This window comes from Macaca fascicularis, chromosome 8, assembly GCF_037993035.2.
Source record: "Macaca fascicularis isolate 582-1 chromosome 8, T2T-MFA8v1.1".
NCBI lineage: Eukaryota > Metazoa > Chordata > Mammalia > Primates > Cercopithecidae > Macaca > Macaca fascicularis.
Window position 1 is genome coordinate 112,139,577 of NC_088382.1, and position 20,563 is coordinate 112,160,139.

General features: G+C 46.9%; 1 pseudogene; it reads right to left on the reverse strand.

Annotated features, from left to right (window-relative positions):
* Positions 1–813: 813 nt before the first annotated feature.
* LOC123575364 (U6 spliceosomal RNA) lies at positions 814–913 on the reverse strand (annotated as a pseudogene).
* Between the last annotated feature and the right edge of the window lie 19,650 nt (positions 914–20,563).

Genomic DNA, 20,563 nt, shown 5'->3' on the forward strand with positions numbered 1-20,563 from the left:
TTTAAATTTTTTTGTAGAAATTCCTGGATTCAAGCAATCCTCCTGCCTCCACCTCCCAAAGTACTGGAGTCCAGGCATGAGCCACTGAGTCTGGCCTAAAAATAAAGAACTTAGGCCGGGCGCGGTGGCTCACGCCTGTAATCCCAGCACTTTGGGAGGCCGAGGCGGGCGGATCACAAGGTCAGGAGATCGAGACCACGGTGAAACCCCGTCTCTACTAAAAATACAAAAAATTAGCCCGGCGCGGTGGCGGGCGCCTGTAGTCCCAGCTACTCAGGAGGCTGAGGCAGGAGAATGGCGTAAACCCAGGAGGCGGAGTTTGCAGTGAGCCGAGATCGCGCCACTGCACTCCAGCCTGGGCGACAGAGCGAGACTTCGTCTCAAAAAAAAAAAAAAAAAAAAAAAAAGAACTTAAATGAGGTTTAATTGGGCCTCAGCATCAAGTATTTCCTCCTGTCTGATGGTTCTGTTGCATGGAATCAATAAAACCCTGATTCCCACCTATGTGTGATTGCAAGTGGTCACAGCCTTTAACAACGTGCTGGGACTCTCAGGATATCCTTCAATTAAACTAATCTAAATGCTTGAAAAGACAGATTTTTGTTGAAAAATTGAATCTACTGCCAACGTGTCTTGTCACGAATACAAGTCCACTGAGTAGCATCCAAATCATAATAAACATTCAGATGATTAATATGTTCTGTTTACCACCCAGTGCCCTCACTCGCCAGTTACTGCACAGCTCACTATTATGCTGGGTTTGATTTTAAGTGAATGGATAAATACAGCCTGCATTTTTTTTTTCCACTTCTTTTTTATATGGAACATTTCATGAATTTTCATGTCATCCTTGGGCAGCAGCCATGCTAATCTGTGTATCATTCCAACTTTAGGATGTTTGCTGCCAAAGCGAGAACCAGATCTGAGTATTTTTAAGAAATGAGGGTAGAAGCCGGGCACAGTGGCTCATGTTTGTAATCCCAGCACTTTGGGAGGCTGAGGCGGGTGGATTACTTGAGGTCAGGAGTTCGAGACCAACCTGACAAACCTGACCAACATAGTGAAACTCTGTCTCTACTAAAAATACAAAATTAGCCGGGCATGGTGGTGCTCACCTGTAATCCCACCTACTTAGGAGGCTGAGGCAGGAGATTCGCTTGAACCCAGGAGGCGGAGGTTGTAGTGAGCAACAAATGACCTGGTTTGTAGGATTTGCCAATTACCATGGTGCAAATACTTCCACTACAGCCAATTTCAAGTTATTAGTGCGATATTTCTGAATATCAGGTTAAGAAGAGATGTGTATCATTGGATGAATGAGTATTTCTGAGTATCAGGTTAAGAGATGTGTACCGTTGGTAGTGAGCTGAGATTGTGCCATTGCACTCTAGCCTGAACAACAAGAGTGAAACTCCATCTCAAAACAAAACAAAACAAAAAAGAAATGAGAGTAGAGCTATGATCTTTCTCATCCATATAGTTATAGGAAGGTCTTGGAAGCATATAATACATACTCAATAAACAGTTGTTCATTGAATGAATAGATGAATGAGGTTTTTTTTTCCCTCTAAAAAGGTTAGTCTGGTGGCACTAGTTTGTGATGTGGTGGTCTCCACCAAGTCACAGTCTGATATGGAATATCTGAATGTGCATGTTTGTATTTGCATGCATTTGTTACAGTTTTTAGAGACAGCATGTGAAATAGTGACCAAGAAAGGCTCTGGAGTCAGATTCCTTGGGTTTGAACCTCAGCTCTGCCATTTACTAGCTTCACAGCCTTGGAAAAACTGCTTAATTCTCTGTGCCTTAGTTTGCTCATCTGTAAAAGGAGGATAACAATAGCACTTACTTTATAGGATAATTGTAAAGATTAAAAGAGCTATTCATGCAAATAACATCATAAATTTGCTTAATATAGTTCCTGCTGAGGCATCTATTTTTAGGCCTGACATAAGTTATTTGAAACCTAGTCATACCTCATGACCTTTGGCGTCTGGTTACATCTTCCCCTTCCAGTGTGATTATTTGTGCTATAGCCCCATTGTTCTACCCACTGATACAAAGCTCAACATAGCCCAGAACTGCTGGCCATAATAAACCTAATGGTCAATGCCAGAGTCATGGCTGTGGTGGCATGCACCTGTAGTCCCAACTGCTCAGGAGGATGAGGCAGGAGAATCACTTGAGCCTGGGAGGTTGAGGCTGCAGAGAGCCATGATCGCACCACTGCACGTCAGCCTGGGTGACAGAACTGTGTGTTTTTTTGGTCTCAACAAACACTCAAAAAAGTCTCAAACCCCTTGCTTCATCAGATGGCCGTGCTCACCGCCACCTACAGACTTCCTGTTGGCCTCCCATTGGGACCCCTAACCCTTCTGGGACCTTGTAAGTAATATGTATCGTGAATTTTGGTTTCATTTCCCCATTGTGGCCTATCTGATGCACACACCTGAACCTAATTTCACCATCACCCACCCACATACCCCCATCCCCAACTCCTACCCCAGTGCTCTCCCACAGAGTGGCTAGCTTGGCTTATGGCCACTCTCGAGAGAGAGACCCGAAGACCAAATTAGAAAAAATTACAACCTAACTTGATAAAGGTTTGCCATTTAAAGCTGGTAAAATATAAAAAAGAAATGTAAATTGAAAGCAAGCTTACAAAATTCTCCAAGGAATCCTCAGATTGCAGAGGACATAGTCTGAAAAATACCAGTTTAAGAGAAAATGAATGAGAGGGTTTGTGCAGCTCAAAGCAAAATGATCTCCTTCTTTGATTTGCTTGCTCAATTAGTCTCAGAGGATGAGTGTCCGACATGTACGGAAAGATGTTTTTAATTGGAGAATAACCTGGAAACTTCATACTACTGAGCTACGTGTCAGAAACAGTAACAAAAAGCACCGAGGACTTACTCTGTGCCAGACCCTGAGACAAAGTATGTACTTAAATTTTCTCATTTAGTTCTCAGAAAATGCCCAATGAAATTGGTATTTTAACCCCATTTCCAGATGAAAAAGTCAAGGCCGATGGCCCAGTTGAAACTCTTTTGAATGAAGTGGAGGAGGCAGGATCTGTGTGATTTGAGAGTCCAGGCTCTGAGTCAGGACTGCCTCCTGGCAACACACAGCAGCAACAAAGTGCAAGTTTGGGGGAATGCCAAGACCTTCACCTTGAGGGTCTGCATGCCCTGCTCTCCAGAACCGAGGAGGAGCCTTACCCCCACCCACGGGTACTATAGCACTAGCTCATCCGCCCGGGGTCTCTTCCCAGCGGTACCAGGTGGCTGTTCTCCTTGAATGTCAAAACACACAGCCCTTGGTTTCTGCATTTCCTTTGTCTTCGCCACCCACACCCACCCTCTCGCCTTGTACTTATTAACACCACAGGCTTACCCAGCACCTTTTATTTTTAGCATCTCAAAATGTTCGAACAAGACATTTTTCTTACTTTCATGTGCCTCTGCCTGGGAAAATCAGAATCACAAAGACTATTACCATCATAATGACTCCGATGGTTATGCAACAAACAATTCAAGATAAAAGGAGGGGAGAGGCCCTTCCAGGTTCTGGGGTTTGGGGGATGGATCCGGTTCAGAACACAGCTGCATCTCTGCTACCAAACCTGCTGACCTGGCCCTGGGACTCGGGACTTGCTGATCCGTGTGAAACAGCTTCTTCCTACCAGGGGTGTTATTGACAGGAGGGGAGGCCAGACAGCTGGGCTGCCTCGAAGTGATGCTCGCCCGTGTTAGCCATTTTAACAGTCATTTAAAATTCACTTCAAATACTAGGGATAGCAGTTTGTCACTTTCCCTGTTGTTTTTTCCCCACACACATATTAATATGGATGTGGCCAGCAGGTTCCAAGCTCTGAATTGTACTCATTAAGTCACAGCTGGCTGGGAATACGTGTCAATCCCAGACCTTTATTTCTCAAGCCGGTTTTATAATGAAATTAAAAATGGACTCCTCCAGACACCCCCTTCCCTGGAAGCAAAGCATTTGCCCCTCTGGGGAGTGGATAGTGTTCTGATATGCTCTTTTTCTCAAAAGAAATGCGTAAGTAATTTCAGTAATTAAAACATTTAATTTGATGATTACCCTCACAAAAAGAAACTGCACAAATTAACCCTGGTAGGGGAACATTCCCTCCAGCTCTTTCGACGAGGCCTTTTTTGCCCTCATCCGTGCCCTCCTTCCCTTTGAGGGAGCAGCCCACCTGTTTGGGATGCTCCCCCGTCACTCACCATATCCCAGTGTTCCCAGTGGAAGTGTGGCTGGCCAGATGGCCCCTGCTATTAGTCACTTTCCTCCGCTGAATTGCACGGCTTGACGTCTGAAACTCAGTATTTATTTGTAAAAGGAGCTAAGGAAAAAGCTGACTCATTGTTACTCCAGAGGAATTCCTTCAGGGAATATAATACCCTTAAGAAGACCAGACGTCATGAAAGACATTTTGGCTTAAGCAGAACTAGCTGCGTAAGTGAACTCACCTGGGGAGCTTGTTAAACGAAGTGGTTCCTGGACCCCACCCTGAACCTACTGAAACAGGAAGGTCCCAGGAATTTGAATTTTAACAAGCTCCCAGGTGATTAATTTGCAACCTGGATTTTGGGAGCCACTGAGATGGGAGACACCCACTCATCATCAGCGTGGGGGTGGGGTGTAACTGTGAGTCACTCAGGGAATGATGGGGGGGGGGGTCTGACCTTTGATTGGGTGCAGCTGAGCTCACCTGACAGGCTGTGCTTCATTTGGAAATGACAAATTAGAAAACGATGTGCAATTAAGCTTTTCAAGAGGCAATTAATCAGTTCACCCCCTCTTGTACCTCAGAGCCAGCCTTTGCATCCCTGGGTAATCAGGAAAGTCACTGACACTCCCCATGTCATGGGGGCTGAAGGATGACAGAGCGGAAGCCCTCAGATGTTGTCTGTCTGCCCTGAACAGGAGAACAGGCTGGGTGAGTCCTGCAGCCTCAGCCAGGCTGGGTCCTAACTCTCAGGAGCTGCTGAAGAAGACCGCAACGTACTCATTTGCAGATGGTTTTGCCGTGGTTTCCAAATGCCATCCCAACCGTAGGCCTGGAGCTAGGCTGGCATACCAGAGCCACCTGGGGAGCAAACCAAAAACATAGATTTCTGTGCCACTGATTGGCTTGGAGGCTGGGCCCTGAAATCTGTATTGGTAGCGATCCTCCCTGGGATTTGGGAACCACTGTGAACAGACAGGACTGCCTGTTGGATCATGAAGTGATTAGAAATAAACCCACAGAGAAGTCGATGTAAAGAAAAGCAAAACTCCGATGGCAGGAGCTTTGAGTGATCCTGCAGCCCGTGGAGAACACCAGAGGGCCTAACAAGGGGAGGACAGTCAATGAGGACTGAAAAGAAGGACGCACCTTCAAAAGAGGCTATGTGATTCACAATTGCTTGGCTCCCATTTAGCACCGGGGAGCTTCCAGAAAATGATGGGGAGGGTGAGATGGAGAAGATTCTAATTGCACAGGCTGCTGTCTCTTGTGAGGGATTTTTAAAAAGGGGGTATTTCCAGTGCCGTGTAGTAAGTGGATGCGCCAGGGTGTGGTGAGGGGGCGGCGGACGCCCTGGTTTGTAATATTTGCTGATTTCCTTGCCACCAGCATCACTTCACTGAACGTGGAGTTGGGAGGAGACCTGCGCAGTCGGCTCTTTGTGTTGGCAGGCGCCTCCCCCAGCACACCTCTGGATGGTTCCCGTCTTCAAAGACGAGCTTCCTGCAATTATCCCGCAGTATCTGCAGTAATATCACCAAAATGTGGCCATACGGGAATCCCTGAGGCGGAGTAGCTGGACCCGAGCGCTCACTGATTGTGCGGTTGGGAGCAGGCTTCTAGCAGGCTTGCAGAGATCCGCTTTTGTTGCGCCAAGAGCTGATGCTTCATGGCCAAGCCTGCCTGAGGCAGAGCCCAGTTTCCTAAGGAAGTGGGGAGGAGCAGAGGAAGCAGGAGCTAAGAATTTCAGGTGGGGAACGGGGCTCCTTTTGGATTCAGCTAGGAATCGCTCATAAAGACGAAGAGTTCACAATAAAGGAAATGGAGATGCTGCTGGCCGCCCCCGTACGCTGACAAGCAGATTCTTCACAGTTAGCTGCAGCCAGAGGCAGAGGGCAGGCTCTGCACAACCTGAGCTGGAGTGGAATGGAAAATATCCAATTAATCATTCAAATTTGTGTCTAAGGAGCCATGATGCTCAGTTATGAATTTCAAGCACTTTTAAAAACTGCTCTTGGGAGAGATATAAAACCCGTCATGGAAATAAAATTAGCAAATATTTCCCCAAGTAAGTTAAAATGTGTCAGGTAAATAATGGGAAGGAAAGAAGAGGTTTCTGGGAAATACCTCATTTGTGTAACTGAAGAAACATTGTAGGAGGTGATGGGGGAACAACACGCACAAAAATGCAGAGCCCGGCTTTGAGGGAAATATCTTTCCCCTTTTTCTTGGCCCTCATGGAGAGCGGCTTGGCTCTGAAATGGAAACCAGCCACTTTGTACAACTCAGTTCCTATGTCACGTTAATGTGCTGAGCACATTAGGTGTGAAAAGCAAGGAGTGGAAAGAGCAGAAAACATGGACTGCCGTATTATCAAGTCCCTTTCTGTCTTGAGAACCCCTGCCCAGGGTGTGTGAGTGCTTTTGGGGTGGCGGTGAAGGCATGCTAGGAAAATACCATTTTATTTTTAAAAACAAGCAAACAAGATCCTGCCATATAATGTGCTACTAAGAATATTTGCTCCTGGCATTGACTGTCAAGCAGTGGCATGCTGCAGCCAGCTTGCGTTGGCTCACAAAAGCCAACGGTACACATCTCTTCTTAACCTGATATGCAGAAATATCACACTGATAACTTGAAATTGGCCGTAGTGGAAGTATTTACACCATGGTAATTGGCAAATCCTACAAACCAGGTCATTTGTCCTTGGAGAACTGGTTGTTAAAGATCTGTCATCACAGGCCGGGCGCGGTGGCTCAAGCCTGTAATCCCAGCACTTTGGGAGGCCGAGACGGGCGGATCATGAGGTCAGGAGATCGAGACCATCCTGGCTAATACGGTGAAACCCCGTCTCTACTAAAAAATACAAAAAACTAGCCGGGCGAAGTGGCGGGTGCCTGTAGTCCCAGCTACTCGGGAGGCTGAGGCAGGAGAATGGCGTAAACCCGAGAGGAGGAGCTTGCAGTGAGCTGAGATCCGGCCACTGCACTCCAGCCTGGGTGACAGAGCAAGACTCCGTCTCAAAAAAAAAAAAAAAAAAAAAAAAAAAAAGATCTGTCATCACACAGCTGCTGGCAGGTTATCCTACTGAGAGACTGGATCGTAACCATGTGTCTTAGTCAGCTTGGGCTGCCATAACAAAATGTCACAGCCTGGGTGGCTGAAACAACAGCCATTTATTTCTCACAGTTCTGGAGGCTGAAAGTCCAAGAGTAAGGTGTCAGGGAGTTTGGTGTCTCCTGAGGTGAGGCCTCTTTCTTTGGCTTGCAGGCAATTGTATTTTGTTTTTTTTCTTTTTTTTTTTTTTTTTGAGACAGTGTCTCACTTTGTCATCCAGGCTGGAGTGCAGTGGTGTAATCTTGACTCATTGCAACCTCCGCTTCCTGGGTTCAAGCAATTCTTGTGCCTTAGCCTCTGAAGTAGCTGGGATCACAGATTACAGGCACCTGCCACCATGCCTGGCTAATTTTTTTTTTTTTTTTTGATATGAAGTCTTGCTCTGTTGCCCAGGCCAGAGTGCAGAGCGATTCTCTTGCCTTAGCCTCCCAAGTAGCTGGGATTACAGGCACACCCACCATGTCCAGTTAATTTTTGTACTCCCAAAATGCTGGGATTACAGACATGAGCCACTGTGCCCGGCCTAATTTTTGTATTTTTTAGTAGAGATGGGGTTTCACCATGTTGGCCAGGCTGGTCTCGAACTCCTGACCTTAGGTGATCTGCCCACCTTGGCCTCCCAAAGTGCTAGGATTGCAGGCGTGAGCCACCATGCCCAGCCGTGGTTGTCTTCTTGATGTGTCCTGGTGTGGCCTTTCTCTGTTCACACACATCCCTGGCGTCTCCTCCTCTTCTTTTTTTTTTTTTTTTTTTTCCTTGAGACAGAGTCTCGCTCTGTTGCCCAGGTTGGAGTGCAGTGGCATGATCTCGGCTCACTGCAACCTCCACCTTCCTGGTTCAAGTTATTCTCCTGCCTCAGCCTCCTTCGTAGCTGGGATTACAGGCATGCACCATCATTCCTGGCTAATTTTTGTATTTGTAGTAGAGACGAGGTTGCACCATGTTGGTCAGGCTGGTCTTGAACTCCTTACTTCAAGTGATCCACCTGCCTCGGCCTCCCAAAGTGCTGGGATTATAGGCATGAGCTACTGCACCCGGCCTCTTCCTTTTATAATGACAGCAGGCATGTTGGATTAGGGCCCTACCCTTATGACCTTATTTAACCTTAATACCTCTTTAAAAGTCTCATCTCCAAATACAGTTACATTAGGGGTTAGGACTTCAACACATTAATTTTGAGGGGACATAATTTAGTCCACAACACTATGTGACAGGCACTTGGGGAAGATGCATTTTATTTTCAGGGAAGTGGTATTTCAACTTCATAGGGAGAGAATTTCGAGGCATTTCAAGCCCTTTAGCATGGTGGAGCAGGAAGGGGGAGCTTTCTGTGAAGTAAAGGAGTGTTCTTGCTGGCAGTGGTACTGTTAGCCACGTAGCTGTTAGGCAACAGTTGTCTGCTCCCAGGGAGCCCTGGAAACCCCTGATGCCAGGTCCTGACTCTGGCAGGGAGAAAGGCAGTGGCCATTAGACTTGTTCCCAAAGATAGAACCATGAGGAAACACAGACTCTGAAATTTTCCATTTAAGTATGGGTAAATAAATTAGTAAAGACCCACTGAGCACCATAATGATAGCAATGACCTTTCCCAGCAGTAAGGAGTGAGCATGCGCAGGGTTGCAATCAGAATGAAGCTCAGGACTGTCTGATGGTTGTGGAGTGGACAGTCTCTCATCAGCTGTAACTCAGGAAGCAAGTAGCCTTGGTTGTTGGTATCAGCTGTCTATGAGCAGGAGGGAAGCAAGCCTGAGAATGAATCCAACAGAGGAGGGTAGAGAAATGAGCTAGAGTCTCAATTAAATAATGCCTGCCTCCCTGATATACAGACAAGTGGATTTTGTTTGTTAATATGTAAGTTAATATGTTCCTTTTATTGTCTAGTCCATTTTTCATGGAGTTTTCTGTTCCTTACAATAAAAAAGGTCTCAAGGGTGATAATCTAGGAGTGCTCTGTGTGTGTGTGTGGGAGGAGGGTGGTTTATGTAACCTGAGTGCACTGGTTCAGTGTGTCAGCGACATTATCATACGTCTATTGAAATCACTCATTCTTTATCCAGCCCATCTAACAGCTCACACATCAGCATGAATAGAGAAGTAGGACTGAATGCAAGCACTGACCTAGGTCCTACCTAGGACAGGGGTTGTCAGGCCCCTTGCGCTGTCTTCTTGAAGGTACTAGCAGTAGGAGAATCCTTGGAAACCTCCAAAAGGGTACATCCTGGCTCAGAGTCAGGAGAGCCAGGAGGGAAGCTGGTCTCATTCTGTGCAGAGCTTTGACAACTCCTGGCTCGCCAGGAGGGAACTGATGGGACAGGAGGAGGGACGGGTTCCCAGCAGAGCCCTCAGGAGCATGAGCCTTCCTTTCTGATCCTGATGGATCCTGCTGCTTGCCCTAGCTCTGCACCACCCCTCTTTGCTTCTCCCCATCAGCACAGCCTCTGACCTGTTCCCTATCAATCCATTCATCCACCCTCACTGAGCCACAGACACTATGCTGGGTACTACGGATGTGGATGTGCAGAGCAGGTCTAGGAACTGGCCAGGAGTGAGTCAGACATGTAAGTCTGAGGCCTGCTATGAGACAAAGGCCCGGGCACTTGGGGCACATTACAGGTGAACAGAAGAGGCCAACCCCAGGGAAGTGGTATTCAAGTTGAGATCTGAATGGTGAGTAGGGTTAGCTGAGTGGAGAGGGCTCAAAGTGTGGGGGATGGCAGAGAAACAGCTTTGCCAAGGCACTGAGGTGGAAAGGGCAAGGTGCATCCCACCTCTACCATCAGTACTCACTTTCCCCTTGGGAACTTCTCCCACTGTCCCCAGCCCCATCACACCCACCCTGAATCTGAATGAGCCATGAAGCCGTGGCCTGGTGGGAGGGGATGAGGAGTGAGGAAGAGCTCATAGGCTGGGAGAAGGTGAACAGGAAGTGTTAGGAGAACAGGAAGTGTTAGAAGTCCTCCCCAAGGTTTAAAAAAAAAAATTTCAGCGTGTTATCAAGGGAATGAGGGGGTTAGAGAGTAGCAGATTGTGATCAGAGAGTAGAATTTCCAAATTTCCAAATTTAAGATTTGGGCCAGGTGCAGTGGCTCACACCTATAATCCCAGCACTTCAGGAGGATGAGACGGGTCAGGGGTTTGAGACTAACTTGGCCAACATGTGGAAACCCCGTCTCTACTAAAAACACAAAAAAATTAGCTGGGTGTGGTGGCATGCGCCTGTAGTCCCAGCTAGTTGGGAGGCTGAAGCAGGGGAATTGCTTGAACCCAGGAGGCAGAGGTTGTAGTGAGCCGAGATTGCGCCGCAGCACTCCAGCCAGGCAACAGAGTGAGACTCCATCTCAAAAAAAAAAACAAAAACAAAAACAAAACAAAACAAAACAAAAATTTAGGAGGTGAACTGTTCCAGGAGATGATAGAAGCTGATGAGATCTGGGAGGGAGGTGCTGAGGTGACAGTAATTGAAGGCATGTAAATTAAAAAGCTGAGAACCTACCTAGATGCCAGCCTGGTAGCCGGCAGGAGTTGGTGGGGAGACAGAGAATGATCTGCAGAGGAGAGGGTAGGATAGTTGGATGGAAAGGCCCCATCCGCCACCACAGCCCCTCCTGCCCTGGTCGTGACCATAGAAATCCACGGGAAAGCCAGGGGAGGCTTGTGCAGGCTCTGGACACGCTCCTTCCTCCTTCCCTGCGTCTGATGGTGCAGGGGGACAGAACTTTGAGAAACACAAGGAAAACAACACTCCAGTTTTATTTACATAAGAGATCAACATTTGTTTGCAAGACTAAGGGTAAAGGAAATTTTAACAGAGAAAGACAAACTCAGGCATTAGTAGTGGTCTGACTGTACCCCTGAAGGAGTAACTTGAACAGTATTGAGCACCTTTCTTTGGGTGGTGTCCACCATGGTTAAGCCCTGCAGCCTTCTACTGGCCTCCCCAGTTATTTCTGGGAGCTCTGTGGGATGTCTCTAGAAGCTTACAACAGCCCTCGCCAGCCCTGCTAGGAGTCCATCAGTTTGCCCATCTCCTCCTCTGGCTTACTTTGTGGAGGTTCCTGGTCCTCTAGCCTAGAAATCATCCATGGATTTTTGGCCACATTCCCAGGGCAGTTCCAAGGTCTCTGACATCATTGCCAAGGGTGCCATCTCCCGGGGCTTCCAGCAGGGTTGCTGCCTCTAGCAGCTTCTCCAGAGCAGCAGTGCTCCCAGATGCCTCTGTTAGCACAACTGGGACCTCTCCCAGGTCGGCTCTGGGCAACCAGGGCCGCTGCTAATGTGCCAGAGCCTTGCTCTGATCTCTGGAGCCTCCAAAGCATCAGAGCCATCCCATGTTTCATGTCAACGTGAGAAGACTGCTTCCCTCCTCATTGTGTGTGATTCAGCAGTTAGCTGGGGCGCCTCTGGCCCTGGCAACTGATAAACTAGGCCCCATTGCGGGATCTCAAGGCAGTCGCTGAGATCTGTAGAGACTGGCATCTCACAGCCACCTCTCAGCCTGAGCTGCTGGTCACAGTTAGCTCTGCTCATGGCCCCTCCCCATCTCCCATGTGCAATCTTCTCTTCCATACCAGCTTGACGCCACCTTGAACCTTAGCTCATGCTTTGATTTTTCTTGGAGAAAACTCCACTTATACAAGTGGTCTGTGAAATACGCTAGATGTTACTGAACATTTAGGAGCCAGACCTAACAAAATCCTTAAACAAATCATAACTTGGCTGAAGACAGGATCCTGCTACATACGATTTTTTCCATTTCTTTTCTTTTTTTGTGACATAGTCTTGCTGTGTTGCCCAGACTGGTGGCTGGTCTGGACCTCTTGGGGCTCAGGTGATCCTTTTACCTCACCCTTCCAAGTAGCTGAGACTACAGGTGTGCACCACTATACTCCAGGTACATACAGTTCCTCCTCTTGTTCTTTCCTCCTCCTCCTCCTCCTCCTCCTTCTCCTTCTTCTTCTTCATCGTCATCGTCATCATTGTCATTGTCGTCATCTTGTTCTGTCACCCAGGCTAAAGTGAAGAAGCATGACCACAGTTCACTGTAACCTCCATCTCATGGCCTCAGGTGATCTTCCCACTTCAGCCTCTCAAGTATCTGGGCCTACAGGCGTGTGCTACCATGCCCAGCTAATTTTTTAATTTTTTGTAGAGGCAGGGGTCTCCCCATGTTGCCCAGGCTGGTCTCCAACTCTTGGGCTCAAGTGATCCCTCTGCCTCAGCCTCCCAAAGTGCTGGGATTACAAGCATGAGCCACTATGCCTGGCCCAGTTTTGAAATTTCACTTATAACTGGGAAACTTCTCTCCTCCTTTTTTAATTTTTATTTATTTTTATTTAGAGATGGGGTTATGCCATGTTGCCCAGGCTAGTTTTGAGCTCCAGAGCTACAGTGATCTCCCTGCCTTCGCCTCCCAAAGGGCTGGGATTAGAGGCATGAGCCACTGCACCCGGCCCCTCCTTCTTTCTTTTACACACTAACATGTGCGTGCACACACATTATTCACAACTGGATTTTGAACTTTTAATTTTGACTTCCTACTCTTTTCAGATCCACAGTTGCTAATGACCTTTGAGGTATTTACTGTAAGAATGAATGAATGGAATAATAAATTAGTGAATGGTGAAAACAGGAGCACCCTCATTGGAGAGCAGGTCCCAGAAGCTGTGAAGAGCCCAGGGCTCCACAGTTACAGACGGTGGTCCACAACGGCAGCCTTGCTTTCTGTGTTCAAGCCCCCTTGGCCCATGTCCCCCAGTGCCAGGTTCCTAGAAGAGAGGACTTGGTTGGCCCAGCTGTTGTTGGGTTCTCTCTTGGTGCAGAAACTTGCACCCAGGGCAGGGGCAGGTCATGTTTCAGAAGGATTCCTGTCAGAGTTCCTCCCAACCTTCCCCATGGGTAGGGGTTTAGTTTTTAAAGACGGGAATTGCTGGGTGGACAGATTTCCCAAAAGGTCTGTAACAAAGTTCTGCAATGTGAGACTGAATTGCTTTAGGAAAAGCAAAGTGATGGTGGCTTTGAGGTACTGTGCAGTTAGAACTCTGAATTAAAGCTGCAAGTCTCAACATGTGATCCCCAAAACCCTTTCAGGGGTCTGAGAGGTCCTTCCTTCATCAATTGCACATCTGTGTAAGGCTGGATTTTCTTCTGTATTTAAACCAAAAAAAATATTGCAACAGATTGAAGGCAGAAGATATTTCAGCTGCTCTCTGTGAAACCAGGCATTAGAAAATGTTGTAAAAATGTAAAACAATGCCCCGTTCTCAGTTTTTTTAAAAACACGATTCCCATAAAAAATGTTATTTGTGCTAACATGTAATGGGTTCACTGTTATTGATTTTTAAATGAATACATATTTTGTATATTTCTCAGTTTTAATTCCTAATATGATCCATATTGATAGATAAAACCTACGTAACAAAAAGCTCTTTGGGATCCTCGATAGTTGTTGAGGATGTCAAATGGTCCTGACACCAAGAAATTTGAGACATTAAATGAGATGAAGAAGACAGGTTTCACACTCCCCTGTCTTCTTTTCTGTCCCCTCCTCCTCCTCGGGCCATCCAGTCCCACCACTCATAGAGACACTGGATCTTGTCCTCTCTCCAGCTTTTAGCACCAGGAGCCCCACCTTGTTCCCCTGCTGGGCTCCTGAGGGGAATTGAGAAGGAGTCAGTGAGCAGAATGTACCGCAGCCCCTGGGAGCTTTACCTAGAAAGCTGAGTCAGACAGAACAGTAGGTAAAAAGAGGGCTTTGGACTCCATGTTCTCTGCTTAAAAGCAACCCCAGCTGGAGGTAGAAAATTCGGGTGGAAAATCCATTCCGCATGTGGAGAACCCCTGGCAGAATGGCTCTCCTCTGTGAGGATGTTTTGTTCTGAAATGTTGGTATGCATCGACAAAGACAGTTGATGCTCCTCTACAAAAGAAGCATCCACGCCACGCAAGGGAAAGCATTCTTGGCGAGAAATGTTCCTTTGGAAGAGAGGAAAACGTCTACTGCCAAGAGGAGAGAGGAGCTGTGAATCACTAGCCGGGCAGGTAGGAAGCAGCCCCACCCATCACCAGGTGGCTGCAGGCAGGACGCAGGGGTGTCATGGAGCAGAAAAGCACTTTACTCCATCCGAACAAAAATGTGCAGCAAGTCCAGCTCTACGTTTGCAGATAATGATCGAAGCAGGGAAACCAAAATCCTAATGTTTGAGTTCAATTTCTCTTTCATCTTTAAGGTCAAAGTCAAGAGAAATTTTCTTCTCACGGATCATTACTCTTCCAAGACAAAGCGCTGACTGCCCACGAAGAGCCCTGGCTCTGCCACTTCCTGTGTGAATGCTCTGCCTTAATGTTCTTGGCTACAAAATGGGGATAATAACTGGCCGGGTGTGGTGGCTCAAGCTTGTAGTCCCAGCACTTTGGGAGGCCGAGGCAGGCAGATCACAAGGTCAGGAGTTTGAGACCAGCCTGGCCAACATTGTGAAACCCTGTCTCTACTAAAAATACAAAAATTAGCCGGGCTTGGTGGTGGGCACCTGTAATCCCAGCTATTTGGGAGGCTGAGGCAGGAGAATTGCTTGAACCTGGGAGGCGGGGGTTGCAGTGAGCCGTGATTGCACCACTGCACTCCAGCCTGGGCGACAGAGTGAGACTCCATCTCAAAAAAGAAAAAAACAAAAAGGGATAATAATAGTCCTACTTCATGAGGTCATTGTGAGGATTAGCCTGGCACAGACTCAAGCACTCATTAAATGTGAAATATCATTATTAGTCAACTAAGCATCTATTAAGAGATAGACAGTTGTAGTGGTGGTAGTGGTAAGAATGTAATATTTTTTCAACTCCCTCAAGCTAATCAGGCCACCAGCTGCGAAAGAAGCAAGCCCTTCTGTTCCTAAGTTGACATGAAAATGTGCTCTTATGTTTGAATGACTCCAGTGTGAAGTTGAAAAAAAAATTTGGGGTCTCTGTTGTCATCAAGAACAATATAGACAGCCGCTAATGATTTTTCTTGGAGAATTCGTGAGACTGAAAGCAAGGAGAGGGAAACACACAAGTGCAGGTGAGAGGGCAAGAGAGAGAAGGAGCTATAGTTGTCACAAAGAATTCAGAACTTCTAATAAGACTTCCGGCCAGGCACAGCGGCTCACACCTATAATCCCAGCACTTTGGGATGCCAAGGTGGGAATATCACTTCAGGCTAGGAGTTCGAGGCCACCCTGTGCAACATAGCGAGATCCTGTTTCTAAAAAAAACAAAACAAAACATACTCCTTACTACCCTTAGAGGTTGTAAGGAAGGAATGCGAGTTTGCATCCCAGATATGGGTTCAGTCCTGGGCAAATCAGAGTGGTTGGTCAACCTAACACCCCCATCTACTCTTCAAATCTTTTTGTTTTGTTTTGCTTTTGAGGCAGAGTTTTGCTCTTGCCACCTAGGCAGGAGTGCAGTGGCGTGTTCTCGGCTCATTGCAACCTTGGCCTCCCAGGTTCAAGCAATTCTCCTGCCTCAGCCTCCAAAGTAGCTGGGATTACAGGCATGCGCCACCATACCAGACTAATTTTTGTATTTTTAGTGGAGATGGGGTTTCACCATGTTGGCTAGTCTGGTCTCAAACTCCTGACCTCAGGCAATCTGCCTGCCTTGGCCTCCCAAAGTGCTGGGATTACAGGCATGAGCCACCATGCCTGATGAGGGACTTATTCATGTATTTATTTGGTATGTAAAATTCACATGATTCTTTCTCAATATCTGAATGATCTGCTGCAGGCAAAAGGAAAGCACACTCTGAACTGCTCTAGAGCTTTTAGACCCCACCAGGCAAACGCAGCCTTTCCTCTGTAGCAACATGGACCCTCAGGTTCACTTCTGTTGGGTGCAGCTGTAAGAGAATATATGAACACCCTCCTCCTCCTCATCCCTCACCGTACTTAGCAGGAAGATATTTGTTAAAGACCTTGTGGGCCGGGGAGAAAAGAGGGAGAAAAAATTACACTAATTGGTGTGGTTGGTCATAGGCATATTGGCTATCCACACCAATAAGAGGGCATCTCAACCCATACACAAGCCCTCATTTCTTCCATACTTATCTGCCTGGGGTGCTATAGCAGAGAATTTCTACTTGAGTAGGAAGTTGTCTGGATGACTTGGGTTTTCTGAAGCTAAAGTTCTGAGATTCTGGCACCAGCGAAGCCTCTCTGACTCCAGGGGCAGTGTTCATGTAGGGCTCTTCCTGGGGATTTCCAGCCATTTTCCCTAGTGTGGGTCTCTGTCATTGATCCATACCCACAGGGCCTTCAGGATGGTCGCTGCCCTGATGCAGCTGGATCTGGGTTAACAGGGAGGAGCTGGAATTGCTTGGGACAATATCCACTGGAGCCACAGCTGACTTGCAAGGTCAGCCTGGAATGGCCGTCTGTGGGTAGATCCAGGGGACAAACTGTCATCTCGGTTGGGTTCTTTAAATACGAGAAACAGAAACTAACTGGATAACTGACTGGGAGCTTATTGGAAAGATGTGCAGGAGATCTTAGGCCGAAAGAAAAGCCAGGGACCAACTTGAAAATGATGGAACAGGGCAGTAACTAAGGTGTAGTCTCCTAGGGTGCACTGTCAGAATGAATCAGCTCCAACCGTCTTCAGGCTTTAGGTCTCTCTGCTAAAGATCAAATTCCCAGAAGAGAGTCGGATCGGCCAGCTTTGGTTTCATGCCTGCCCTTTGGCAAGGCAACTTTACTGGTAGCACTTAAGGGTAGAGGGTGGGAGTGGGGAGTGGAGAAAGTTATTTTATCAAAAGAAGTGCATGGATGATGGACAGACTAAATTCCAGATGTCCATTCCAGGGAGACTTCCCCAATGGCCTGCTTAGGGGGATGGCAGGGGCCAAAGGTAGGCTCAGCAACTCAGTACACAGCTGATTTCTAGAGAGTTCAGTATCAGAAAGTGTTTCATTATAAAACTGGTGATATCCTCATTGAAGAAATTTGGAAATCACAGAGAAGTCTAGAAAAAATAATTTTTAAAAGGCATCTATGATTCTATTAGCCAGAGTTAACTGCAGCTAATTTTTCAGGGTGTGTCTCTCCTTTTTTTTTTGAGACAGGATCTCACCCTGTTGCCCAGGCTGGAGTGCAGAGGTGCAATCATAACTCAATGTAGCCTAGAGCCTCTGGGCTCAACTGATCCTCCCTCCTCAGTCTCCTCAGTAGCTGGGACCATAGGCTTGTGCCACCATACCTGGCTAATTTTTAAATATTTTTGTAGAAGATAGGGTCTCACTGTGTTGCCCAGGCTGGTCTCAAACTCATGACCTCAAGCGATTCTATCCACCTCGGCCTCCCAAAGTGCTGGAATTACAGGTGTGAGCCACCACACCTAGCCTATGGATTCTTTTTTACAGAGTTGAGGCTACACTGTGTGCATATTTCATATTAAGCACTGTGTATTGACCTAACTGTTAGAAAAGTGTCTTTGTAATATTGGTCTAGTGACTAGACTTGAGCTGTGGCTGTGCTACCTGCTGGAAGAGGCAGAGGGGACCTTCTTTGGCTCATTATTTCACCAACACTGGGGACCAAGCAAGTGTTGCCCAACTTGGGAAAGTGCCAAGGCCTGCCTTTCATCCAGAGGAAGTTCTATCTGGACATCAGCCAAGGTGAATGGGAGCTTCCATGGACATAGTGCTGCATACGGAAGGCCCTAGTTCCATATTAGAATCCATATTAGAGTCCTTCTGATATGAATAGATCACATTTCCATCTCATTATTAAAGAAGACACTACCTTTATTTAGTCACTTAAAATGATAAGAATATACTTCATGATGAAGAGTAAAATCACTAGGAAGGGCCAGGAGTAGTGACTCACGCCTGTAATCCCAGCACTTTGGGAGGCCAAGGTGAGCAGATGGCTTGAGCCCAGGAGCTTGAGACCAGCCTGGGCAACATGGTGAGACCCCATTTCTACAAAAATTACAAAAGTTAGGCAGGCATGTTGGTGCATGGCTGTAGCCCCAGCTACTGGGGAGGCTGAGGTGGGAGACTCACCTAAGCTCAGGAGGTCAAGGCTGCAGAGAGCACACACCACTGCAGTCCAGCCTGGGTGACAGAGTAAGACCCCATCTCAAAAAAAAAAAAAAAAAAAAAAAAAAAAATTCACTAGGAAGGTGGGATAATGGGAGAATCTTAGTTGAAATATAGCTATACCTATCTTAATAATGTGCCATGTATACACAGATGTGTGTATTTAGACACCTGAACTTGTGTATTTAATAATATTAAACTGAGAGCTTGCCTGCTTCAATCTTTGCTGACATTTGCTAAGGGATATAATTCAAGGTGATATAAGAATTCTCTGTCACCTGGAGCTAGAGAAATCTGTACAACTCCTGCAATTAAATCTCAGGAAAGAGTAGGCCATGTTCCTATTAATAGGGTCCACCCCTCAGAATCGAATCACAGTGGGATCACTTTTGAAGAGGTCAGAATTTGTCCATAGAGGAGAATCATTCAACTTTGCTTTTTGACTCATTCCACGTGACTCAACGGGCCAGCCTCTCATTCTAATACCTCTAGGGACACTTGTTTGCTAAGACACATTATCTGCACAGAAAAGGTCCTCCTAAGTCAAGGCTGGGGAACATCGAGCCATTGGGAATGCCAGGCTTAGTCTAGTGACACCCAAGGGACTCCAGCTGAGGGGGCTCTCACCTCTCTATTACTCCTTCTATGAGCCTTTCATGGACTCCTTCACTCTCCTCATTTCTAGTTATTTTTCCCTGGGAGTCGGCTTCAGCCCTCTTTTTTCATTCTGAATTATCTTGCCTGCTTCCAGGGTTCCAACTACCTGTGGAATTGTGGCTTCCTAATTTATATCTCTAGCCCAGCCTTTCCTCAAATTCCAGACCCTCTTATCTACAGGATACCCCAGATTTCTACCTTAAAGTTGTCACTAGCACCACCTGCTCACCAAATCCCCAAACTTACTCTTCTCCCTGTGTTATTTTTATCTTGGTGGCACCAAGAGTCTGCCAAGCTTGAAAGCTGGAAGTCAGTACTGATTCCTCCCTCACTCCATCCTCACTCTGTTCACTAAATCCTGTTTAATTCACCCAGTTGGTCATTCAGTGAGTGTATTTCAAGCACCTGCTATGTGCCAGGCATTGTGTTAGGTATCTACTGTGAAGCAAAAATAGACAAGGTCCTTGCCCTCATGGCTTACAGTACAACTAGGGAAACAATGTCATGAAGGAAATGTGTCCTAAGTTATTAGTGTTTAGTCTGGGAGACAGGGAAGGCTTCCAGAAGAAAAGGGGAGATCTAAAGGGTGCCTTAAGAATTAAATGAATGAAAGTCATAGGTGGGGAGTTCAATTTCTAAGCAGACAGAACGTCCTGTGTATGAGCTCTGAATGAGGTGGAAGGAATGAGGCACGTCCTTCAAGGGACTAACGACCTCTGGAAAATGAGTGGTCTTCCAGGAAGGCCATCATGGCTGAGGGGTAATGAATTGCAGTAATACTGAGACGGGAGAGGAGAGTGGGGAAGTGGGAGAGGCCCCATTGCTCAGCACCTTGTAAAGATTTTGGTAATTTTTTTAAGAGGAGAGAGGAGACTTTCAAGGTGGGTGGGATGCTGGGTGGGGAAGGTTGAGGAATGACAGATTTCTATATGAAAGTCACTCTGGCTACAATGTGGAAAGTGGATTAGATGGGGCCTGGGCAGAGGTAGGGGAAGGCGATCCCATTGGCTTCCTCCTTGCCATCCCCGTAGCCGTGATCCCCAGTCCGGATTTTTGTTGTCTCTTCTTGCCTTGCAGCAGAAAACACCTCTACTACTGTCCCTAGCAACTTGCGTTCAGTGTGGCTGTCTCACTTCTGCCAATAGAAAAGAAAACCGACAATCCTTCTTTGGGCTCAAAATTAAGTTCAAACTCCTTAGTCTGGCTACAGGTCCCTTCAAACCCAGCCCTTGTCTCCCTCACCAGTGTCACATCCAACCACTTTTCACCGATACCCTGTGCTCTAGTTCATACAAGGGAGATGCGAGAGCTGTACTGTAGTTTGAGGTGGAAGGACCAGAGTAGAGGCACCGAGAGCCAAATCTGAGGCTCAGTCAGAGGTCTAGAATATTAACTGAATAGAAAGTAAAGGAAACCGGCCGAAGTGGGGGTTTCAGGCAGTTGGCTTCCAGCACCTTCAGGGAGTT